The sequence below is a fragment of the Leopardus geoffroyi genome, chromosome C1, assembly GCF_018350155.1.
Source record: "Leopardus geoffroyi isolate Oge1 chromosome C1, O.geoffroyi_Oge1_pat1.0, whole genome shotgun sequence".
Classification (NCBI taxonomy): Eukaryota; Metazoa; Chordata; class Mammalia; order Carnivora; family Felidae; genus Leopardus; species Leopardus geoffroyi.
The window spans coordinates 96888152-96915062 of record NC_059328.1 but is presented as its reverse complement, the minus strand read 5'-3'; the positions used below and the strand labels follow the sequence as shown (position 1 = coordinate 96915062).

Below are 26911 nucleotides of genomic sequence, written 5' to 3'. Positions count from 1 at the left end.
TTATTTTGAGAGACAGAGAAAGCGAGTGGGGGAGGGGCAGAGAGAGTGGGAGAGAGAATCCCAAGCAGACTCCTACTTTAAGCACGGAGCTGATGTGGGACTCGAACTCCCAAACCACAAGATCAGGATCTAAGCCGAAACCAAGGGTCGGATGCTCAACCAACTGAGCCACCCAGGTACCCCAAGACATGACAAATTTTAAATATGAAAATGTGTCTTGAATGGTAATTTTAAAATTGTTTTAGTCAAGTAAATATATTTCCTAAAATACATGTTACAGAACTGTAACATTTGTTTTATTTTGAGAAATACAGTTACAGAGACAGTAACAGTTATAAGAAGCTTTCTTTCTGTAGTCCTAAGACCCCAGTACACAAAGACACTGTATGAATTAATGGAGTATCTAGAAGACTCTGTTGTAAATCTCTAAATGCCAATAATGACCACTACTTTTTCTCTCTTTCCTTTTTCTTTTTATAATTTACTCCTTTCAGTGCATGCAGCCTTCCTTCTGGGTCCACTTCCGTACTAAGCTTCATATGCTTCTGCCAGAATGGTGCTTACCCAGAACAAAGCTTCTCTCTCAGTACTCAACAAGGCACCATTACTATATTCTGTACATAAAACATTTCAACTCTGATCAGAAGCAAAGCTATATGGGCAAAAAATAAGACCAGCCAATGAGCAAAAGTTTTTGTAGACATCATAACCAGAACAATATAATAAATTATATGCGATGTCAAGGCCCTCGGAATCCTAGCTTTTAGTTTAAAAATAAGTTGTATTTTATAAAGATGCTTGAATGCTTTAATGAAAGAATCTCCTTCCAGATCCGTGGTATCATAAGAACTATCTTCATTTAGTTCTTGAATCAGAGTAAAAATATGTTTTTAATTTACTGCACACCATTAACATAAGAATATGAATACCAAAGTTTATGAACTCTTTTGCAACCTAATTTAATCATAGCCACACATTAATAAATGTTTGATTATTCTTGTTTTCATTTCAGACAAATTATATTGGACTTGATGTCCATAAAATTTTAAGATATTTCATTTTACTTCTAAGAAAACCCCATGTTGTGGTTTGCAACATCTCTCATTACTGAGGAAGAAAATTGCTGAGCCAAAAGAAACTAATTACAAAGAGATGAGGCAGTATAAAGAAATAATCTCTGGGTATAAATTTTCAATTTTTGGTCCTGTAAGGGAAAATGGAACAGATTATTTTAAGTACTCAACAGTGAACTTTTAGCCTAAGTAGGCCATCCTCCTGACTACCATCTATTCAAGCAAAGGAGGAGGACTTTTAGGACAAGAAAGCCTGCCTTTTCTTACCAGAAGACCACGACAGGAAGGGTCAGCAGCACTTTACTTTGCATTTAAATGGTCCTACAACTAAACTGGGCCAAGAAGCATCCTGGTAGAAAAATTGTTAAAAATTGATCGATTTTAGGGGCGCCTGGGTGGCGCAGTCGGTTAAGCGTCCGACTTCAGCCAGGTCACGATCTCGCGGTCCGTGAGTTCGAGCCCCGCGTCAGGCTCTGGGCTTATGGCTCAGAGCCTGGAGCCTGTTTCCGATTCTGTGTCTCCCTCTCTCTCTGCCCCTCCCCCGTTCATGCTCTGTCTCTCTCTGTCCCAAAAATAAATAAACGTTGAACAAAAAAAAAAAATTGATCGATTTTACCTGAAAGAATTCAAACAAGAACTGAACAAAAACAAAAAAACCCGTTTCATAACAGACATGAAGTGCCAATTGAAAATTATATTTACATACACCCGAGTGAAATTTACTTTATTGAAATAACATTTTTCACTAATTCCAAGTGCCAAGACATGTAATGCTAATTTGAGAATGCAGACTCTATGGGTTAACCAATTATTTTTTGGGAGTGACCTTGGTATGACTTACCACAACAAAATCAACTTTTCAGTAACACAGATGGTAGACCAGACACTGCCAATGTTTTAAGCTTGGAAAATGCCTTTAATTTTTTTTTTATTTCCCCATGCTGTGCTTACTGCTTTACATATGTCTCTGACTGCCAAAGAATTGTTAACTAATCGGCATGAGATTCATTTTGTTAGTACACAGCTGGGTACTTTAGTCCTGTAACATCTGCTTCTCAAGCTATCTTCTGCCTTTGCTTCATCTACCTCAAAACGGTTTCTAAAAGTTGTCACATTAAAGCATATATGCCTCCCAATATTTGGAAGTTGAACCCGATCATCATCGCTATGTGTATTATTATTTTACAAAATTATCAGTGGCTTCTGAATAACTAAAAACCATTCAGTAAACCTAAGTTGTGGAAAATCTGGCATTAACATCAATTTGTAAAACACAGTGGAGCCAAAGAATGAAGCTTAATAAGAGTCATGCAATAAACAGAGGTGCCTGGGTGGCTCAGTCGGTTGGGCGGCCGACTTCTGCTCAGGTCATGATCTCATGGTTCATGGGTTTGAGCCCTGCGTCGGGCTCTGTGCTGACAGCTCGGAGCCTGGAGCCTGCTTCGGAATCTGTGACTCCCCCTCTCTCTCTGTCCCCTTCCCAGCTCATGCTCTGTCTCTGTCTCTCAAAAAAATAAATAAACGTTAAAAAAAAAAATGTTTTTTTAAAGTCATGCAATAAACAGACATTATTCTTTGCACATATATCTCTAAGCTCTCTGAGTGAAGCTCTAATGGAAAAACAACTGAAGCTTCAAAATGTGAATATTAAAAAGAAAAAATTATATGATGTACACACAGGAAAGAACATTCTGCACTCTGCATTCAAGGCTCAGATCTTCTGTACACTTTACTTTTTAATATAGAGGGACTAATTAACCAGTCCCTGAGTCACTTCAGATGAGTGTTACTCCAGCATCCTACCAACACACAGAAAGGTGAGGCTCAAACATAGACATTCAACTCACGTTGCACGCTATTCCAAGTGTTTGTTTCCAAATGGGTTGGAAGTCAATGAATATCTCTGTATAGGAATAACGTATGAGGATAGTTAGATCAGGTCAGGCTCCAAAATGTGAATGAAGTAGAGACCTAATGACGATATATAATACAAACACCCTTCCTACCACTGTCTGTAGAGCAAACTCTGCTCTAGAAATGAGCAGAATGAGCGTGACAGACACATCCCCCCTCACCTGCAAAGCGGAAGGAGCTCCACAGTCCAGTTTCCCTTTCCTCCCCCATCAGCCAAAAACCAACAGGATGAGCAGGTGGAAGGAGGTCTAATAATTGTAAAAAAATTCCAACACCAAGAAGCTGGGTGGTAGGAGGCAGAACTAAAGAAGATCCTGTTGTTCTGAGTCCGATGAGGGGGGCAAGGGAAGTCCCAAACATAAGATACTAAGGGAGAAGTAGTGACTTTGGGAACACCACCTACTTCGGGCTGTGGAAGCTGAAGCTTTTGGTCTCTCTCAAAAGACAGCAACACCTCAAATCACCCAAAGGACTCCAATGACGCTATAAGGTTGTGTTGCTGTCTGTCTAGGGGTAATTGTCGTCCATCTGGCTTTTGTTGTTTGGTGTGTTGGCTGGGGGAGGTGGGCGGTGGGGGTAAGGGACGCAGTCAGAAGCTGTAGCAGTTTTTTGTAAGAGTGGATAAGCCAACGAGATCAGAAAAATGACCAAAAAGCTGTTTTGCGAAATGTTAACACCTAGATAATTCTAGAAGGACAAGAAGGACATAGCGGATCTGCTCTTGGCCTTACCTTGGTAGGGATTAAAAGTGAGCACACTCACTTGTTCACTGCCTCAGCCTAATGAGGTGACAAGCACACCTGGTGACTGTTTTCGGTGCTCTGTCCTCACGCGTAGCAGCAACCCAACTACTGCGGAAGGTACGACTCCAGTTTTATGGGAGGGACCTGTGTGCTCGTCCCTTGTGGAGGTGAAAGATGAAGAATGATTACTGGTCTGAGGCCCACCCCACCCCCCCCCCCCCCCCCATGTCACAGTCGTCCTCATTGCTGGGGTAATGGCGGGACTGTGGCTAGGAGAGCAGTTAGCTGTGGTCCACACCTCCTCGCTTTCTCCAGCTCTTGACATGATGCGGGAGACTTCAGAGATACCCTGCCACTATGAGAAAAAGAAACTTAAGTCACTGAAGACGATTCGCCAGACTTATGTGAAGCCATTTAAAATCTTTCTTTGCTTGAACCTTTGTTAGTCGGTCCTTCTTTTGCCTATAGCTAAATATAGCGCGATCCGATACGACTGCCATCTATAAAGCAGCACCATAAAACCCTCTTTCTACATTATTTTGATTCTCACTGCAATCGCCTGAAGTAGGCAGTGTTATTAGCCACATTTTTCAAAAGGGAAAACAGATTTATGGAGATGATCAAACTTGCCAACAGTTGGTGAAATGGCAAATTAGAATTTAAACCCAGATCTGTCTGAGGTCCAAGTCCATGTTCTTTCTGCTACCTTGATGCCCACCATCAACCGCTCCATTCTTATGACTGAGGAAGCAGCGAGGTCAAAGGAAATCGCCAGAGACTAGAGTCAAACCAGGCCTGGGTTTAAATCCTGACTCTACTACTTACTAACTATATATCACTGGGCAAATCAACTTCAGTTTTCTGAAGCATAAAATGGAGAGAATAACATGTCCTTCCAAAATTGTTGTGGCAATTGAATTCATTCGAGTGTTTCCAAAATAACTAAGCATGTTCCCTGGCATATGAGATGTTCAAACTTCAGTTTTCCTTCCCCCTCTCCGTTCTATCATTTAAGTGCTCTGCGCAAAGCATGGAGAGAGAGAAAGAGAGAAAAGAGTCCATTTGTGTTCTCACAAAGCTCATGGCCAAGGGAGGTGACAAATAATACCATACAGTCATCTTAGAGGCTTACGTACGATGCTGGGAAACACAGAAAAGGAGAGATCATGAAGTGACTGGAGGAAATGACCTCTGAACAGGCTTAAAGGAGCTTGCCCAGCCATGAGAAAGGGCGGGGCAACAAGCACAAGAGTGCTCTAGGCAGAGGGAACAATCTGTGCAAAGGCACAGAGGGAAAAGAAAACAAGATATACTTCAGGAACTACAAGTCATTCAATATAACTGGGGCTCATCGAAGAGTGACCAGAGAAGGGGCTCAAGAGTTAGGCAAGGAACAGACTACAAAAATCCTTATACAGGGGCACCTGGGTGGCTCAGGTGAGCGTCTGACTTTGACTCAGGTCATGATCTCCCAGTTCTTGAGATCAAGCCACCACCCACCCCTCCTTCACGCTCTCTGCTCTCAGAACAGAGCGTGGTTTGGATTCCTTCTCTCCCTCTCTCTCTGCCCAACCCCACCCCACTCTCACAAACGTACGTATTCCCTCAAAAATAAATATTTTAAAAATATTAAAAAAAAAAAGTCCTTATATAAAAAAGGATGATTGCCAGTGAAGGTCGAGGGGGTATACTGAAGAAAGATCCCCCCTCCCCCGCCGCAAAAGTCGTATACAAAGAGAAAGTAAGGAGACAAGCCTCTGAGCTTCTGAACTATTAACCATGCCACTCTAAATACAAGTTACAAAAAAAAAAAAAAAAAAAAAAAAGATTAATTCTATACATTTTTGGACTGAAAAAGTAAGTGAATATATGTAATACATATGTATTCAATATATACAAACGTAGTAAACAGATAGTCCTGCCAGTGGCAGACCTGGTTAAATAAGTGAATGAAAAATCAAGCAATCTCTAAATTCTGCCTTCTTTTCCTGTCTACTACCTGAGGGGGAAAAAAATCTGAAAAACACAAATTAATTTCAAGATAATGAGATGGGCGAGAAAGAGAAAGAAGGGAGGAAAGCAAGGGTCTAGAAAAATCAAGTTATTTAGTTAGTTATGAATGAAGTAGTAATCCACTTAAAATGGAACAGATGCTTGCTCTAATTCCAACTCTACTATTCTTATTAAACATTAATAAATAAGGACAAGTTGAATTTCAAGCTTGTAAAGATTAAAAAAGAAATATTAAAATTTAAGCAATACTAACATTAAGCAATAGTTATGTAAAGTTACATTAAAAAAAAAAAAAAAAAAGTATTGCAAAAAGTAGGCCAAGCATGGGAGTGGGGAGAAAAAACATCAAAGGAATTAGATTTCTAAGACTGTTACTTTTCATTTCTTTATTTTACTTTTTAAAATGTTTATTTTTGAGAGACAGAGACAGAGACAGACAGAGTGCAAATGGGGTAGGGGCAGAGAGAGAGGGAGACACAGAATCTGAAGCAGGCTCTAGGCTCTGAGCTCAAACTTCTAAACGGTGAGATCATGACCAGAGCCAAAGTCAGATGCTTAATGGACTGAGCAACCCCCTCCCCCCTTAATTACTTTATTTTAAAACAGCCTTAAAATATTTGGTACAATATTGTTTTTATTCTTATTTGAATTCTTTGTCAATGCTATGTTCAAATGACTACAGATGCATCCTCATAAAAACCTGGAATGTCTTAGGGGGAAAAGGAAGACCTTTTCTTTTTGTGTATTACATACACACCCACACAAGTTACTTCACTCTGGGAGTAGAGACTGAATAAAACATAGTATGTAATTCATCTAGTCAAAGTAACTACCAGACCGATAATAATCAGTACCTTTCCAAGGGGCAGTTGGGAGTGCAGGACTGCAGCACAACAAAATGGGCTTTCCACTGCTTTTTAAATAAAAATTTTTTCAAAAAAGATTCAGAATTTTAAGAGTGACCTTGCTTTAATATAACTTGTACAACTACAATTCCACCCCCAAAGTGTTTCAACAAAACAACAGCAACAACAACAACAACAACAACAAAAGGATGTTTATTAAAGGACTACCACAAAGGGGGAAAAGTGCTGTTTCACATTCCCTTTGAAGCAGTAACATTATTACCCAGATCAACAGTTAAGTAACATCCTTTCCATTTTAAGTAAATGAAAAAGTTAACACCACTCCCAAATAGCCTAGCTTTTCATTTTGAATATTTTAAACCTCCTTGCTGACCTATGGATTAATTCATTAATCACTTGTAAATAAAAACACAGAATAAAAATCACTTAGGCTTTAAATATACGAGCTGCTGTGTAGCATCTTTACCCTTCTTACAAACCAACTGGCCATGAGAGAAATCTGCTTTTATCTCATTAAGGTTTTCATGTCCTAATTTGGTTCTCTACACATAACAAAATTTAATACAGAAGGCAATTGCATGGTTTCACCTAAATAAAAGTACATATTTTGCCAACATGCTAGAAGTATAAAGAGCTTAATGAGAAGAAAATTATTGTTTTTTAGACTTTTTTCTGATCAAACTATAATTTCTGTAAATCTACAAAATAGTTTACATTATTCTATAAGAATTCTAATTATTCATCATTTTGAATTGCTCAGATATTAAATAATTCATCTGACATCAGCTGTCACAAAATGCACATGTTTATATGCATGCTTTTCAACAAGCATTATTTCCAAACACTTAATTCAATCCCCACACTCACTGTGACAAATATGAGGCACTTAAAGATTTATGGGCTCTTGGGTGGCTCAGTCAGTTAAGCATCCAGCTCTTGATTTTGGCTCAGGTCATGATCCCTGGAGTTGTGAGATTGAGCCCCGTGTGGGGCTGGCGTGCTGATATGGGATTCTCTCCCTCTCTTTTTGCCCTTCCCCTGCTCTTTCTGAATTACTTTTTCAAAAAACTAAAAAGACACTGGAAGATGCAGAGTGATAACCAGGTACTATTTGCATTTCCAAAATCCATGACTTAAGAAAGATCAATCCAAAATATCACAACATCATTTGCTACATCTCACGGAATGGTTAAGTGGGATGCCAGAAAAAGTTAAAATCCCATGGAGTTTTTCTTTGCTCTCCTTTTTCTACCCGGTGAATATTTATATTCTAGCCTTCCGTAATATTTCAAACCTTAGAGATTTAAATATAAAGACCTCCCTCCACACATCAACTACGTTTAATTCCTCTCTGTAACACCAGCACCTTGCACAGTGGCTGATGAATGGTAAGCACTCAAAAAATGTTTATTAAATAAATGGGTGAGTGACTGAACCAAGAATGAAAGAATAACTAAATGATATGACTATCTAATAACATGTTACAGAAAATCATACCATTAATTCTTTTCAGGTAATAAATCACTCCTCTAAATTGTCCTTAATTTCTGAAGGCCTCCATTTACAAAATTCATATGCACATTCTCAAAATGCTTCAAGTAGGCTGGCAACTGTGAAAATAGAGACACTTCCAAATTTACACATTAATATTTTTGAGAGTCAAGTGGAAGGAAAGAGAAAGTGAGTATCACTGTAATTCAGAATGAAAAGAAGCTATTATAATTATTATACTGAAGGTCAGAATTTATTTAGCTATTTAAAAGTCAGTCAAGAATAATCATTTTGGGTGAAACTCAATGAAACAGAAAACCAAAGAGGCTATTACCATGAACAAATGCTTATTAAATGCCCATTATGTATAGGGCACTATCATAACACTAAAAGCTCATTTTCCTTGAGGAAGAAGAATTTAGAACTTCAAACCTGTGTTCTAAAATGTGTAAGACATGCTGTCCTTGGAAATTCAGCACCAAGAATTTTACAAGTGAATATCCAAGAAGAGAGTGAACTACTTATCAAAATAGTATGTGAATTTCAATGTCAGTACGCTTGGTTTTCAAAACATACATGTCGCATAACACCAACTACTGCAGCTATGAAAATCAAAAGTGATGCAGTAAATGCCTTAAAGATAAAACTTCACAAGAATAAAACACAGAAGACTTATGGGTGAAAAATGGTTTGGAGACAGGGGCGCCTGGGTGGCTCCCAAGGTTAAGTGTCTGACTTTGGCTCAGGTCATGACCTCACAGTTCATGAGTTTGAGCCCTGCGTTGGGCTCTGTGCTGACAGCTCAGAGCCTGGAGCCTGTTTCAGATTCTGTGTCTCCCTCTCCCTCTGCCCCTACTCCACTCATACGCTCACTCGCTTTCTCTCTCTCTCTTTCACAAATAAATAAGCATTAAAAAATTTTTAAATGGTTTGGAGACATAATGGTAAAACAAAACCTAATATACTAATCTTACTTAAAAAAAACAGTATTATTAAAAATACTACTTTTGTAGTATGTATGTAGTATGTAGTATGAATGCAAGAACTTTCCTTCCTTGTCTGTTTTGTTTACTTCTACCATAGCACTGTGCCTGACAGAGTAGGTATACAATAAATATTTGCTGAATGAAAATGGAAAAATGTCAATAAGGCAGGACCCTGGTCTTCAAACACCTTACTAAGGAGATATTGAATTACTAATCACAACTCAGCATTAGCCAGTGCTAAAATAGAGTATGTCAGAGAAACAGAGTATAGAGCATACACTCAGGAAATGCCTCCAAGAGGTGAGCGAACCTGAAAGAGAGCCGAATTAACCAAGAAAATGAGGGATGAAAGTCATACTGTTTTTTCATTCCATAAACATTTATAAAACATGACTGAAAGTACAGGTAGGTGAAAAATCAGAGGGACTATTCAGGGACATGCAAGCAGGACAGAATGGCTAAATTAGGGGCATATTGGGGAGGTATAATGAAACATGAGAATTTATTGTCATTGATAGAATATATTATACTCTACAAAGGCAAAGACCTCTTTTTTTTTTTTTTTTTACTACTCGTGGGAGGCTGTAACGTATCTCCTCCTTTTATTCACACCTCTTGAAATGTGATTTTATAGCTCTTTCCGTTAAAAAAAAAAAAAAAAAAAGGAGTCCTTTATTCCATCTGTTGGATTTCAGCCAACCTTGTGACTTGCTTTTGCTAACAGAATATAGCAAAAGCAACAATGTGCTAGTTCCAAATGTAAGCTTCAAAAATCTTGTATGCTTCCACTCTCTCTTGGAACACTGTTGCTGCCATGAAAAGCCTAGTCTAGCCTATTGAATGATGGGAAATACACAGCCCAGTCAATTCCCTTTGCCTTAGACCAGGGATCAGCAAACTCTTTCTGTAAGGGACAGACAGTGAAAACTTTAGGCTTTAAGGGCCAGATAGAATCTGTCACATATTCCTCTTTTGTTTTTTTATTTTACAATCTTTATATCTTCAAAAATATAAACAGCATTCTTAGCCTAGGGACCATACAAAGATTTCCAACCCCTGCCTTAGATGATGCCCAACCAACTCCCAGAAGCACAACTGTCTAGCTGACTATAAATGCATGACAGCCCAGCCAAGACCAAAAGGACCTCACTTACAACAAGTCCAGTACAAACTGTCGACCGAGAATCACGAACTAAATAAATGGTTGTTTCTTGCCACTATGTTCTGTGGGGCGAGTTAGTCATTAAAAGCTTACAGATATACTACTCCAGCTGTAATACCTACAACAGTACCGGCCACTTAGTAGAGACATTCACTAAATACCCAGGAAATAAAATAATGAATCGGTAGAATTACAGGAGTCAGAACATGACATTTTATGCCAGGTTTTGCAAACTCAAAGGTCCACAGGAGCTAGACAAGTAAGTTGAGTGAAGTAATCAGTACAGAGATTTGAAAGCAGTGGAAGGGACACCACACCAAGAGGCTAGGAAAACACCTGGGAGGCCACAGTCTAGGTGAGGACAAAGGCAGTAGGAGTGGGAACGGAAAACAAGGAACAAAGTCAAAACTACCTGAGGTAGAAGCAAAAGATTTTCGGCAGAGACTGTCCAACTGGATGAGAATTCAAGATCTAAGTATATGTTGCCTGCAAGTAACATACTTTAGATTCAAAGAAATATACTTTTGCATAAATGGTGCTGGGGCAATGGGATACCCACTTGCAAAAAGATGCATTTGAATCTTTCTTACTCCATACACAAAAATTAACTCAGACCACAGACCTAAATGTAAGAACTAAATTCTAAAACTCTTACAGGAAAATATAAGAGTACATCTTTGAGATCTTGAATTAGCCAATGATTTCTTAAACATGACACCAAAAGCACAGGATAAAAGACAAAATTGATAAACTGAACTTATATGCAAACTAAAGTCTTTTGTACTTCAAGACACCATTCAATGGCTAGAATCAACAACACAAGAAACAAGAGGTGTTGACAAGGATGCAGAGAAAGGAGAACCCTCTTGCACTGCTGGTGGGAATGCAAACTGATATAGCCGCTCTCGAGAACAGTATGAAGGTTCCTCAGAAAACTAAAATAGGGGCATCTGGGTGGCTCAGTCGGACTGAGCTGAACATCTGACTTCTGACTTCGGCTCAGGTTATGAGCTCACAGTTCATGAGTTTGAGCATCACATCGAGCTTGCTGCTGTCAGACTGCCCGCACAGAGCCCACTTTGGATACTCCATCTCCCACTCTCTACCCCTCCCCTGCTTGTGCTCTACCAAAAATAAGCATACATTAAAAAAAAAAAAAAAAAAAAAAAAGCTAAAAATAGAACTACCCTATGATCCAGAAATTACACTATTAGGTATTTACCCAAGGGATACAAAAATACAGATTCAAAGGGATACATGCACCCCATGTTTACAGCAGCATTATCAACAATAACCAAATTATGGAGAGAGCCCAAATGTCCATCGACTGATGAATGGATAAAGAAAATGTGGTGTATATATATACAACGGAATATTACTCAGCCATCAAAAGGAATGAAATCTTGCCATTTGCAATGGCGTGGATGGAGCTAGAATGTATTATGCTAAGTGAAATAAGTCCATCAGAGAAAGACAAATACCGTATGATTTCACTCAAATGTGTAATCTCAGAAACAAAGCAGATGAACATATGGGAAGGGGAGAGAGGAGAGAAGAAAGGGAAACAAATCACAAGAGACTCCTAACAATAGAGAATAGAGTTGATGGAGGGAGGTGGGTGATGGGTATCAAGGAGGGCACTCATTGCAATGAGCACCGGGTGTTGAATGCAACAGATCACTGAATTCTCCTTTGAAACCAATACTGCAGTGCATATTAACTGACTAAAATTTAAATTAAAAGAAAAAATCACCATTCAGGAGAGTAAAAAGGCAGATTAGGCAAATCCAAAGATAGAAGGTAAGTGGCTGCCAGGCGCTAGAGGGAGCGAGGAATGGGGAATAGCTCTTAGCAGATATTGGGTTTCTTGTGGGTAATGAAAATATTCTGAAATTACCGAGCAACAATGGTTGCACAACCTCGTGAATATACCAAAACCCACTGAATTGTGCACTTTAAATTGTACACATATTATGGTACGTGAATTACATCTCAAGTTATTTTAAGAGTTAAAAAATAACCCACAGACTAGGAGAAAAAAATTTTAAATCGTACATTTAATAAGAGACTTGTATCTAGAATATACAGAGAACTCATACAGCTCAATAATAAAAAGACAACTAACTCAATTTTTACACGGGCAATAGCTAATAAGGTCATGAAAAGATGCTCAACGTCATTAATCATGAAGAATGTACAAATTAAAACCAAATGAAATGCCATTTCTTACCCACTAGAATAGCTGTTAACCAAAAAGACAATATCAAATAATGAGACTGTAGAGAAAGGAGAACCTTTGTACACTGCTGGTGGGAATACAAAATGGTGTAGCCACTTTGGAAATCAGTTTGGCCCCCTCTTTAAAAAGTTACACGAAGATTTACTGTATGACCCAGCAATTCTACACTTAGGTAACCATCCAGAGAAATGAAAACATACGTTTTCACACAAAGACCCATATACATACAAGTGTTCACCCAAGTATTACTCACAACAGTCCAAACCTAGAAACATCCCAAATGCCCATCAACTGCTGACTGAATTAAAAAAACTCTGACATATCCACACAATGGAATGCTACTCAGCAATGAAAAGGAACAACGCGGGGCACCTGCAGTGGCTCAGTCGGTTAAGCATCCAACTACGGCTCAGGTCATGATCTCAAATCTCAGGTCCGTGAGTTCGAGTCCCACATCGGGCTCTGTGCTGACCGCTCAGGACCTGGAGCCTGTTTCGGATTCTTTGTCTCCCTCTCTCTGCCCCTCCCCCCACTCGCACTCTGTCTCGGCCTCTCAAAAATAAACATTAAAAAAAAATATTTAGAAAAAATAAAAAGGAACAACGTACTCATACGAAATGCACCATGAATGAACTCAAAAACAATACGCTCAGTGAAGGAAGTCAGACAGAAAAAACACATATTGTATGATTCTATTCACATGAAATGTTCAAAAAACGGGGGCAAATCTAGAGATAAGTAGATTCTAGTTGCCTGGGAGTGAGGATGAAAATGAGGAGCAGCTGTAAATGGGTGTGAGTGAAGTTTCTTTTCAAGGTGATGGAAAGGTTATAAAATTAGATTTGGTGATGGTGCTACCATTTTATAAATATACTAAAATTTATTGAATTGTACCCTTTAAACAGGTGAATTTTATGATATGTAAATCATAATCTCCATAAAGCGGATTTAAAAAAAAGAATCAGCAGGATTTAGTGACTGATTAGCAGTGGTGAAAAAGTGGGAGAAATCTAAAAACAAAAACAAAATCCCCACATGTTTAGCTTCAACAATGGGTGTGGATGGGAGTGCCTTTTACTGAAAAGGCAGAGTGAAAAGGAGAGGAACAGGTTTATTGGGGGAAAATAATGAATCTGGTTTCGGGCATACTGAAGATTATGGGCTGACATAAAGGCATCCAATGGAAGATGACAAAAAAGCAGTATGAGAAACAGATTTAAGGGTCAACAAACGTGGGGGCGCCTGGGTGGCTCAGTCGATTGAGCGTCCGACTTCGGCTCAGGTCATGATCTCATGGTCTGTGACTTCGAGCCCTGCGTCGGGCTCTGTGCTGACAGCTCGGAGCCTGGAGCCTGCTTCGGATTCTGTGTCTCCCTCTCTCTCTGTCCCTCCCCCACTCATGCTCTGTCTCTGTCTCTGAAATAAATAAACATTAAAAAAAAAAAAAAAAACTAAAAAAAGAAAAGAGTCAACAAATGCGTTCTGAATCACCACAACGTACCAGAAACTACATTCGGCCCTGGAAATACAGTAGCTGACCACGAAGACATAGTCCCTGCTTTCATGGAGCTCATATTCAGTGGGGATAAAAATTAAAAAAGAGAAGGCTTCTGGGATATATTCATATGCAACTAAGAAGAATCAACAAAGTGATAGTTTAGACACTGGTGTGACTGAAATCTTCAAGGAAGGATGAAGAGCACAGAAAGGAAAAAGGAAGCCAAGGATCTGGACAGAGATTTAATGACTGTACATACAGGAAGTGGAGCCATGAAGATGACAGACAACCAGCCAGAAAGAGAAGAGGAAATACCTATGGCTGACAGAGTAAAGTTCAAGAAAGAGGAAGTAGTAGTTAAAGTATCAGGGGCGCCTGGGTGGCTCAGTTGGTTAAGCATCTGACTTCAGCTCAGGGGTCACGATCTCACAGTACCTGAGTTCAAGCCCCACGTCGGGCTCTGTGCTGACAGCTCAGAGCCTGGACCCTGCTTCGGATTCTGTGTGTGTCTCTCTCTGTCCCTCCCTGCTCATGCTTTCTCTCTCTCTCTCAAAAATAAATAAAAACATTAAAAAAAAAAGTATGTATACGTATGTACATGTAATGTATATATAATATATTTGAGCACCTATTACGTGCCAGTGACTTTGGCTTTTATTCTGAGTGAAAGGCAAGAGCCATTGCAGAGCTCTGAAGGGAGGAACAACATGATTTGACTGAACATTTTTAAAGGTCACTAGGGCAGGGCTGGGAGACCAGTTAGGCGGCTCCTGCAGTAAACCAAGCAAGGGATGATGGTGACAGCAGTGGAGAAAGTAAGCAAGGGTCAGATTCCGAATAAATTGTAAGGTAGAGCCAACAGGACTTCCTGATGTATTGCATGTGAGCTTTGAGAGAAACAAGTCGGTCAGACAAGACTAAGATTTTGGCTTAGACAACAGGAACTGCATCAAATGAAAAGAGGACAGTTGCACATGGAAACACGTGGGGGAGGCAGAGGTCAGGAGTTTGTTTACAGACACATTCCTCTTGCAATGCCTCGTAGAGATCGGAGTGAAGATGTCTGATGATCACCTGAATAAAAGAGTGTGGAGTTCAGGAGAGAGGTATGGACATTAAGAAGCCAGAAATGAAGGAACCAGCAAAGCAGAGTGATAAGGAACAATAAATATAAAGGAAGAAAACCAAGAGAAGCACTATCCCCCAAACCAAGATTAGAAAAGATGATCATGGAAGAGTGTTTTACTATATATACCTGGGGTTCTCAACCAGGGGTGATTCTGTTCCCTTCAAGGGACATTTGGCAATATGTGGAAGTGTTTTTGATAGTCTGACTGGAGAAGGCAGGCTGTGCTAGTGGCATCCAGTTGGGAGAGGCCAGACATAATGCTGAATATACTATAATGAGAAGGACAATCACCACCCACCCCCGCCGCCCTTCTGCTGAAATTCAAACCTCTTTGCAGATGGTGACTCAACTTCTATGTGATTAGATTTCTAAATAATTGTTATTACTTCTGTTTTTGGCATAATAAGAAGCGAAAGCTCTTCTGTTAAAGTGCAACTGTTATCCTCAACCATGTACATAAAGATATAACCACAGAAGACCACAAAGGAATATACCATAACGTCTGAACCCACGGTTCTCAAGTAGTTTATTATCGCCTACATGTTTGTATTTTCCAAATGTTTTTTATGCGTATGTTACACTTTGAGAATTAGGGAAATTTCATACTTCGTTTTAAAGCATAATGGTCACTAAACAGAAATGCATGGGAATTAAAGCTATATAGCCTCTTATGTAACAGGATTCTGAATTCCATTGAAAGAGCATACATTAGAAGGAAATCATTCTGCAAAGTAAATCCTGAAGTTTTAGGTTATTTCCTAATAGCTGCGGATTTAGAGAAAATAAATCACATGTTAATCCTTTCAAATGTTATGAACTGTACCAGAAAATTCAGTGTTCTATTAAATGATTTAAGAGTACAGTCCTAAATGAAGATAAAACAAAAAATATCCTAGAAATCAAACACCAGCCAGAACTGGATCTGACCACAGGTGCTTCTCTGATAATTTACAGACCCAGGAGCACCTGGAGGTAGACCCACAATCTATTCCCAAAAGCGCCAACTGGTCAGCCCCATGCCCTATCTCCTGCAGGCTCTTCATTGAAGGAAAAATACAGATGGCCACTAATAATAGGAAGTCATGCTTATCCTCACTGAAAATCAAGGATTGCAAATTAAAACCATAAACATACCATTTTATGGCCACTGGGATCGAAGATATTCCAATCGTGGAGGAAAATGTGCAGCAACAAAACTCATATATACATTATTAGTGTGGGAGGAATTTGTTCTATTTACCATTGCAATCCTTTCCTGTTACAAGTATTACAAATATCTTCTAATTTCTGACTTGCCTTTTCACTTACTTTACAGGATATCTCCTAACAAACAGAAGTTCCTAATTTTAAGGTAGCCAAATGTACTGATTTTTGTTCCTTTATGATAAACATAAAATCCTTCTTTAAAAACAAAAAATCCTTCCCTATCGTGAAGTCACAAAAACATGCCTCTATATTGAAAAATTGAGAATTGGGTGCAGCTCATTTAAGTAAAAGGAGCAGTGTAGCATAGAAGTTAAGAGGACAGACACTGGAGACAGACTGTGACCCTGGGCAAATGACCTCGTTTCTCTGTTCTTGCCTCAGTTTCTTCACATAAAAAATGGTGATAATAATAGCCCCTATAATTAAAGATAAATGCGGTGGTCAAAGGAGTAAATGTGTGTAAAGTGTCAGAACAAGGTCAAGCATATAATAAGCACCACAGAAGTGTTAGCTGTTTTTACTAAGGTTTTACTCTACTTGAACTTGATTTTATATAGGGTATGATGTAGAGATCCCGTTTCATTTTTTCCCATATAAGTAGCTAATTATTCCAGCAATATATAGTGAATGGTCTATCCTGTTCCCACTAATGTGCAGCGTGACTCTGACATTTCTGTGCCTCCATTCTGCTTCTGTGCCTCCATTCTGCTTCACCGGTCTATTTATCTCTGTGCTGCTGCCATAATGCCAAATTACAAGTTCTTGACAGTAATTAGTACACCACACAGTATAGATCTAGCCCCCACCCCAACTTGTTCTTCTTCAAGTTTCTGGGATAACCTGGCCTTTGCAAATTTTAAAATAAGATTTCACATTGTGTTTTTAAAACCTATTGGAATTTTGAATGAAACTGCATGAATTCATAAATCAATTTGTTAGATATTGACTGAATTTTGTTACTCAGTCTCCCTATCCATCATAAACATGATCTTTCTCTCCATTTATTCATGACTATTTTCATTCAATAAAATCTTACTATAGTCCCTATAAAGGTCTTATACATTTCATATGTAGATACGTACCTGTGTCTACAAATCTTTTTGGGGTATAAATATTATCTTTTTAAAATATGCTTTCTGGTTTCTGATTTAAATGCCATTCATTTTGTCATTACTCTACATCCAACAACAAAACTAATAATTGTTCTGCAAACTCCTTGGAGTTTTCTGTGTAGACAATGCTATCTTCTACAAATAGTGACCATTTTGTTTCCTCCTTTCTAATTATTAAATCCTTAGATGAAAGAACTCTTCCATTTATTTGTCTTGTCTCATTAAGTTGGCTAGAATTTCCAACTAAAAAAAATCTTCAATAACTTACAACTTATTTATATATTTATGATTTATAATTTCCAGTATAAGGTAGAAAGTGATGGTAGGCATCTTTGTTATGTCTATGATGTAAAGGAAAAAAAAAGAATGTTTCTACTACTTTATTATTGAGTCTCTTGCTCTAGGTTTTTAGTGGATTTCAAAGGTTAAGAAAGTTTCTATTCCAAGTTTGCTAGGGATTTTTACCATTAATGGAGACTGGTAAATTTTTATCAAATACATTTTTTGTATCTACTGAGATGTTACAATACCTTTGCATTCCTGTCTGGTCATGAAAATACAACTAAGCTGGGTTTATCTTTCTTATATATCATTGCTTACTTTGCTAATATATTGGGAATTCTGAACCTACATTCATAAGTGAAACAGACTAGTAAGTTTCCTCTCTCATACTGTCCTTATTTGGTTTAGTGTTCAAGAAATACTAACCTCACAGAATAGATTTTTGTTTTGTTTCAACTCTCTGTATACCACTAGAATTACCATGCCTTCAACGTCTGAAGCCCTCTCTGAGCCTATTTTCTTTTAAAGATCTCAGACTAATCACTTATTTCTTCACTCAAACTTCTGTTTTTCAATTTCTTCTTCAGCCAATTTTGATAATATACATTCTTTTAGGAACTTGTCTATTTCATTTAAATTTTCAAATTTTGCAGCATAAAGAGGTTCACAGAATTCTCTTTAATATCTAATCTGTATTAAAATTAATAAAATTAATAAAATAATTTTCGATTTGCTAGGTTTTATCTCATTAACTTCGGCTCTTGTTGTTATTTCCTTCTTTCTACTTTGTTAAATTAATTTTTTTTTCAATATATGAAATTTATTGTCAAATTGGTTTCCATACAACACCCAGTGCTCATCCCAAAAGGTGCCCTCCTCAATACCCATCACCCACCCTCCTCTCCCTCCCACCCCCCCATCAACCCTCAGTTTGTTCTCAGTTTTTAAGAGTCTCTTATGCTTTGGCTCTCTCCCACTCTAACCTGTTATATATTTTTTAATATATTTATTTATATTTGAGAGCACACAAGCAGGGGAGGGGCAGAGAGAAATAGACAGAGGACCCAAAGTGGGGCTCAAACTCACAAATCGCACGATCATAGGGAAATTTGTTGAGACTTTTTGACCTTAAGCAGGAGCTGGCAAACTAAGACTTGTAGGCCAAATCCAGGCAGTCACCTATATTTGTAAATAAAATTTTTTTGGAATACAGCCCCACACATATGTTTACATATTGTTGGTGGCTGTTTCACTCTACAATGGCAGAGCTAAACAGTTGCCAATAAGTTGCAAATAGTTGCCCCCAAAAATCCCCATATGACCCACAAAGCAGAAAATGCTTAGGATTTGAGAGTTTACCAAAAGTTTGCAAACCCCCGGCCTAAAATAAAGCCTGGCCGATTTTCAAAAATGCTCAATATGTGCTTGAAAAAAAAGGGCGGGGTTGGGAATAGGGTTCTACATATGTTCACCAAATCAAATTTGTTAATGTTCTATCATTTACAATTTCACTTTTTTTGTCTGCTAAATCTAAAATTACTAAGAGGTATGTGAAAATTTTCTGCTGTGATGATGGATTTGTCAAAATTTTCTTACAGTTCAGTCTATTCTTTTCTTTATAGTTGGGAGTTAGGCTATTAATGGTTCATACAAACCTAGAAACAGCTTTCTAGCAAAAACCAACATCTTATGATATAGAGCCCTCTCAGATGCTAATAGTATTTTCCCATAAAATACATTTGGTCTGATAATACCATTACTACACAAGAAATATTTTGGTTAGTATTTGCTGTTTTCCCCCACGGTTTTCAATCTTTTTCTGTCCTCATCCTTCAGGTCTTCTCTTAACTAGATTATTTCCCTTTTCAGTTTGACCTTTTTTTTTTCCTTTTTTCCAGCTAAAAGACAATGTCTATTAATACTTAGATTACCAATATTTAGATTTATTTCTACCATTTTATCTTATGCTTTCTGTTTTGCCCACATTTCTTCTCTTTCCTCCCTTTAGTTACATTGACCAGTGTTTTCCACATTGCATATTTTTTCTTTCCTCATTTAGAAGATATCTTGTTTTCATTCTTCTGGATATTAACCTTTAACTTCTGTATTTACAATATGAAATTTAGCTTCTTCCCAAATAATGTAAGGGCCTTAAGATGTTTTAATCTGGTTGTCTCCTTCCCACTCACATCAAACTGTAGTACAGTACTTTATGACTACCTTAATATTGAGGTGTTTAAACTCCATAAATTAGATGTTGTTTCACATCATTCATGTATATTTAGATTTATCCTAATATCTGCCATCTTATTTTGTTATGCTCCTACTTACATCTCAAACCTCCTTTATTTATTTATTTATTTATTTATTTATTTATTTATTTAGTGTTTATTTTGAGAGAGACAGAGTGCGAGTAGGGGAAGGGCAGAGAGAGAGGGAGACACAGAATCCAAAGCAGGCTCCAGGCTCTGAGCTGTCAGCACAGAGCCCGATGCAGGGCTCAAACTCATGAACCGTGATACATGACCTGAGCTGAAGAAGGATGTGCAACCAACTAAGCCACCCAGGTGCCCCTCTTTGCCTTCTTCTGGAGGGTAAGGACATTTTTCCACTTTAGACTTGCTCACCCTTTCCCTAAAGTAGTCTCCAATCTGACTTCCCAAACTGTGGAAGCCCTGATTTTAGTCCCTAGCACCTCTGTGCTCTAAAGTTACAGGTCACCTAGGTCCATATAATATCGTCCCCAGGTTATCCAGTGGGCTTCAAAGCCATCTCACTTCCCTGATAAACTGCCTGTTCCTTTTTACAGACTCATCCCTTCATTTAAAATGACTTTGTTGGTGGTCTTTTCTCTTTCAATCATGCCTGTTTTAAATGTAAAACATTTATACAACTGAAAGGTTCAGACAGTTATACTGTCAGAAAAAGAAATCCAATGAATCCTTTAACTGTTCAGCCTGAAATCTGATGACTGTTTCGTTGACTACCCCACTTAATGCCATAGCCATACCAAGTTGTTAAGCATTTTCTAGCTTAAAAGAACTGTGTAGAAGTTACTTAAGGATAATCTATCCCAACAGGAAAATTCCTTTGGAACAAGAATTTAATAAATCCATTCACTCAGGTGGTGATGAAATCAAAGATTTAAATGTGGCAATATTTGTATTAGAACAATTAACCAGATAATTGTCCTTGTGTGAATGTAATTTAGGAACTATTTAAAAGACATGGGATGATTTACTTAAATAATGTTCTATTCAAATCAGGGCAATTCACTTTCTCATCATAGATTATGCAGCACGAGTTACACCAAACTCTATAGCACTTCTATTGTAATTGTGTCTCCACACACCTACCTCTTTTTCATATTTTTAAGAAACGTTACAAAGCCAAAATGTCCGGTGTTACTTTGTATAATATTATCCATTTTAACCAAAAAGTCAAGGAGCTGGTACATAGATGGTTATTATTATTCTTGAAACTGTATATATACAATTACATAAAAGAAAAGCAGTAAGAGAGAGAGAGAGAGATGGAAGAATGAGATGGAGAAAGACTTCTCACATGCTCAGCTGCATTCTTGTCATGTGACATCCTGGTATCTTTATAATTTCCTTCTTCATTTTCTAATGTTATGTGCTGAATTGTGTTCCCCAAAACTTTTACACTGAAATCCTAACCCTCACTACTGCAAAATGTAACTGTATTTGGAGACAGGGTCTCTAAAGGGGTGATTAAGTTAAAATGAAGTCATTAGAGTGAGCCCTAGTCCAGTATAACTGGTGTCATAAGGAGAGGAGATTGGGACACAGACAGGTACCCAAAAAAAAAAAAAAAAAAAAAGACCACGTGAAGATATAGGAAGAAGATGGCCATCTATATGCCAAAGAGAGAAACCAACCCTGCCCATACCTTGATTTTGGACATCCAGCCTTCCAGATTTGTGAGAAAATACATTTCTATTGTTTAATACGAAATAAAAAAAACAAGTTAAAATCTCCATTTACAGTATCACAGGGGCTAACCTATGAACCGTAAGCATAATAGTCCACATGGGATCAGAGTTCTGCTAAGCAAAGTACCTTTTATCTCTTTGTTCAAATATTTCATAGCTACTATATGTCAAGCCCTGTACTACATAATAGAAATAGTATAGAGAAGTATGTAATTTCCACAACCAGCAACTACTCGAACCTTTTCTCCGGTCCCAACACCTTCTTAGGCTCTAGTCTGATAAAATAAGAGGAAATAAGAAGATGTATTTATTCTTTATTTCTTATGCTGTATCGTATCTTTAAAATCATGCCTATTCTGTGGCTTACATCTATGGCTTGAGCAGTTGATAGTCACAAGTATCCCGAAAAGCCTATGCCACCTCATAGTCTATTTTATAATTTTGCAGGGTTGCATATAATGAATGGTAGGAACAAGGAGGCTGATGGTTCAGGACCAGTCATTTAACTAGGAAAAGAACCAAGGCAACTAACTACCCAAGCTCCGTATCTCAATATGGCTTTTTCTTGCTATCATTTATGCAGCTAACGTAGTTAACAGTAATAACTATGAAAAAAATGCTAGTGAAAACTGACAAGGGGATTCTAAAATTTACATGCAAATTTAAAGGATTAATAGCCAAGAATAAAGTTGGAGTACTTCTATAACAGTTATCGAGACATTATAAAATTATAGTAATTAAGACAGCATGTTGCTAGAGCAAGGACAGACGACAGAGCAAATGAACAGAATAGAGCTGCACTGTCCCATACAGTAGTCACCACACACATGTGACCACTGAGCACTGGAAATGTGGTTAGTGCAACTCAGGAACCGAATTAATATATATTTTTTTTATTTTAACGAATTTAAAATCAGACTTAAGAAACTTAAGTACGGTGTGGACCAACTTAGGTACACGAATCTACTTAAGTGTAAATTTTATGAAATCTGAATACAGATCAAGTATGTATGATGACAATTTTACGTGTGAGTTGAGATGTGCTATAAATATAAAATATATCAAAGACAGTACAAAAAATATAAAATATCTCAGTAATTCCACGTTGATTACATATTGGTACTATTTTGTTTTACTGGTTTAATATATTATTTAAATAAATTTCATCAGTTTCTTTTTACCTTTTTTTAATGGGGCTACTAGAAAATTTATAGTTACATACATGGCTCACGTTTGTGACTTGCATTCTACTTCTAATGAACAGCGCTGGTATAGTGTGTCCAGAAAAAGACTCACTCATATATACCTGATTTATAGAAAAGATTACATTGCAAGTGAAATAGGGAAAGGATGGTCTTTTCAATAAATGGAGCTGAGTAAACTGAAGGGAAAAAGGAATCTTGAGCCTTCACATAATAAAAATCAATTGCTGTTGGATTGTATATCTAAACGAGAAAGCCAAAAATAATAAACCTGTTGGAAGAAAACAGAGTGTCTTCATTACCTTGGGTTAGGCAAAGATTTCTAGGAGATTTCTCTCTTTTTTTAATGTTTATTTTTGAGAGAGAAATAGAGAACACACACACGAGTGGGGGAGGGGCAGAGAGACAGAGAGAGACATAGAGAGAGGGAGAGAGATGGAATCCGAAGCAGGGTCCAGGCTCCGAGCTCAGCACAGACCCTGATGTGGGGCTCAAACCCATGAACCGCAAGATCATGACCTGAGCCAAAGTCAGACACTTTAGGAAAAATCTTGTCCTACCCTGACAATGGCCCTGCAAGACAGCCTGCATAAGTGCCACAGCCCAGATTCCCCAAAGTCTAGGCTATCCTGCTTTAAGTCTCATCCAACCTCATATTGTGTTTGATCATCTATTGCCAATTACTCCAAACAGTGGCTTCACACACAATTCCTCTCTCATGGGTTTTCTGGGTTCACCAGGTGTTTCTAGCTCAGGGTTCCCCCATGAGGTTGCAGTCATGTGATGGCTGGGGCAGGAGTCATCTGAAAGCTCAACTGGGCTAGAGGTTCAAGATGACTTCCTTGACCTGTTGGCAGGTGGTGTGGGCTGGGAACTCAGCTGGGGCTGTGGGTTCCTCACAGCTAAAGGCCGGATTGCAAGGACCGTCTTGGAAGTAAGGCTTCAAATGCCTCAGCCTTCAAAGCTATCCAGGCACCCCTAGGCAAAGATTTCTAAACAGGCTCTAAAGTATTAATAATTTTTTTTAATTGTTAAATTAAACTACACTAAAACTAAGAACTTCTGCTCATCAACAGACACCACTAAGAGAATAAAAAGCCAAGTCAGAGTGAGGAAAAATGGCATTTGAAGGGGGAAGCACACGAAAGAGAGAGTGTGCGAGATACGTGCACGCGTGCGCGCGCACACACACACACACACACACACACAGCATATCCACTGTATATACACGAACACCTTAATACTTTTTAAAAGATCTTATTTTTAAGTAATCTCTACACCAAATGTGGGGCTCGAACTCACAACTCCAAGACCAAGAGTCTCCTGCTCCACCAACTGAGCCAGCCAGGCGCCCTAATACCTTAATATCTGACCATTGTTCTCCTGTTAATATGTTCTACTTACGCAAAATTTCAAGCAACTGAATGTTACCCATTCAAGAAACAAAAATTTTAGCCAAATTTTATTTTATATATATATGTAATATAATATATATTACATATATATTCTTGTTATATATATTCCTATTTATTCTTTTTTTTAATGTTTATTTATTATTGAGAGACAGAGAGACAGAGCATGAGCATGGAAGGGGCAGAGAGAAGGGGAGACACAGAATCTGAAGCAGGCTCCAGGCTCTGAGCTCTGAGCTGTCAGCACGGAGCCCGACACAGGGCCCAAACCCACAAACCATGAGATCATGACCTGAGCCGAAGTCGGATGCCTAACCAACTGAGCCACCCAGGTGCCCCCTATTTATTCATTTTATAAATATATATTATATGTGCTATTATAAATATATATATATACATTTTTTTTCCTAGTTGTGAAAGTAAAGATAATGCACAGAAAACCAACCTTTATACAGACCACGTAAGGTCACTGTTGGGAGTCAGTATATAAAAAGACATCCTCAAACAAAAGGTATCCTCTAAAAAAGTTACCTTCAAATTAAAATTAATATTTAAAAACATAATTAGGACTCATAGTACAGACAAGATGGCTTAGACTGCTTTCTCCCTACTCCTTCCTCAAAGCACAATTATAAATCCTACAAATAATGCAAGAGACATCCAGAAAAAAAACTTGGCAAGATCTCAAAAGGAAGACACACTGGTTTGGGATCCTAGGACTACAGGAGCAATACAGACGCAGGGCTTATGTGCCTTCCCTTCCATTCAACAGAAGAAGGTGACCTAACCCTGGCATGTCCCAATCCCCAATCTAGCAGAAAAGCCAGTCCAGGAGGGCCTCTCCAATGACACCAGCTGAGCTCACCACCAAAGGCAAGGAGGTACGACTGGAAGTCCCACTAACAAGCAGCAGCCAGGGGTAACAATCTTCTTCCTCTCAAGATCTGAGATTTCCCTGCCCTACTGAGAAATAACAGGGAAAACAGATAGCACTAGAAAGATCGATTCTGCCACAAGTGACCAGCCTGGGGGCCCTCTTTGGTCTCAGAGGAATGAAACTCCCCTCTTCCATACAGAGATATAAGGTGGCCCAGCCTGAGAAAAGCCCTTTCACTTCCTCAGGCAGCACCAATGGGGACCAGGAGGAGCCACAGAGGCACCAGATCAACTAAGCAGATCAAAATGACACCACAAACATTCAGAAAATTAAGCCCTCATTGGAATCATGTCCCATAAGGTATAGCATGACATCCTGCCTCCTCTCAACAGAATGATTATCTGTTAAAACACAAGATTTAAATAGGATTCAGAGTCTCTAACATAAAATGCCCAGAATGCAATAAAAAGTCACTTATCATACCAAGAAATAAGAATATCACAACCTGAATAAGAAAAGACAATCAATGGCCATCAACACAAAGATGAATCAGATACTGGAATTATCAAACAGCGACTGTGAAGCAGTGGTTATAAAAATGCTTCAACAATCAATTTCGTACTCTCTTGAAGTAAATGAAAAGATAAAAACCTCAGGGGGAAAAAAGCAGCTAGAAAAAGAAACCAAATGGAATTACAGAATTGAAAAATACATTAACAGGAATAAAAAAAAATATTCTCTAAAGAGGCTCAATAGTAGAGATGACAGAGGATAGAATCAGTAAAGCTGCACAAAGTATGGTAGAATTTAACCCATCTGAGTAAGAAAGAAAACAACCGAACACAAATGAACAAAGCCTCAGAAACCTGTTGGACTCTAATAAAAGAATCAACATTATTTGATTCATCATCAGAGTCCCAGAAAGAGGCAAGAAAAGAGAATAGAATTGAAAAGGTACTCAAAGAAATAATGGCTAGAAACTCCCCCAAACTGGCAAAACACAACATACGAAGTAAGAAACTGGGCAGACACTGAACAGGATAAACCCAAGAACATCCACAGCAAAACACAAAATTAAACTTCTGAAAACTAAAGAAAGAAAAAAATCTGGAAAGTAGCCAGAGAAAAACAATGCATTATCTAGAGGAACACCTCATCCAAAACTATGGAAGCAAGAAGTAACAATGATTTTTCAAGCAATTAAAGAAACAAAATTGCTTACCACAAGTTCTATATCTAGAGAAACTATCCTTCAGGAATGAAGAGGAAAGAAAGACATCAAACGAAGGATTTCTAGAAGAATTCGTCACTGGCAGACATACCCTTAAAGAATGGCTTAAGAAGGTTCTTAAAACAGAAAGGAAATGATAAAAAAAGAAATAAAGGAATCTTGGAGCACCAAGAGGAAAGAATAACAGAAAGAGCAGAAATATGGGTACATACAATAAACTCTCCTTCTCATGAGTTTTATAGATTATACCTGAAGATGGAAACAAAAATTATAATACCATCTGGTGTCTAATATTTAAAAGTGGGAAAAATAAAGAAACCTAAATGGAAGTAAGGTTTTCATACTTAAAGTGGTAGAATGTTGATCCAGGGAACTGAGAATATACACCAGTCTACTTTTAATCACGGCGGGGGAGGGGGAAGGGGAGTGGAAGGGAGCGGGATATGTTCCAAGCGGATGCCTGAAACTACAGAGAGTTCCAAACTCATACAGACCTATTCTATATATACACACCTATGAT

The 26911-nt window shown here is 38.2% G+C and overlaps 1 protein-coding gene across 3 annotated transcripts in view; it reads right to left on the bottom strand.

Moving 5' to 3' along the window:
* The window catches only part of MAGI3 (membrane associated guanylate kinase, WW and PDZ domain containing 3), a 248229-nt gene that overhangs the window by 185477 nt on the left and 35841 nt on the right, over positions 1-26911 (bottom strand). The gene's annotated exons all lie outside the window — the stretch shown is intronic.